We start from the raw sequence: 213 nt of genomic DNA on the forward strand, positions 1-213 counted from the left end.
CTACCATTCTTGTCATCATGACTTGCGCAGTTATTTTGATGCTCCCTGAAACAAAGGGTATCCCAATGGAAGAAATGATGGACAGAACATGGAAGGTACACTGGTTTTGGAAGAGGTTTTATCAGAACGAAGTCGACGCTGAAGTTCAGCTTGAAAAGGGGAAGCCAGCTGCTTAAATATATATGTTCTAGCTTGACTTTTGTTTTTTTTTTT

This window comes from Theobroma umbraticum, unplaced genomic scaffold, assembly GCF_002168275.2.
Source record: "Theobroma umbraticum cultivar Fairchild unplaced genomic scaffold, ASM216827v3 scaffold_95.0, whole genome shotgun sequence".
NCBI lineage: Eukaryota > Viridiplantae > Streptophyta > Magnoliopsida > Malvales > Malvaceae > Theobroma > Theobroma umbraticum.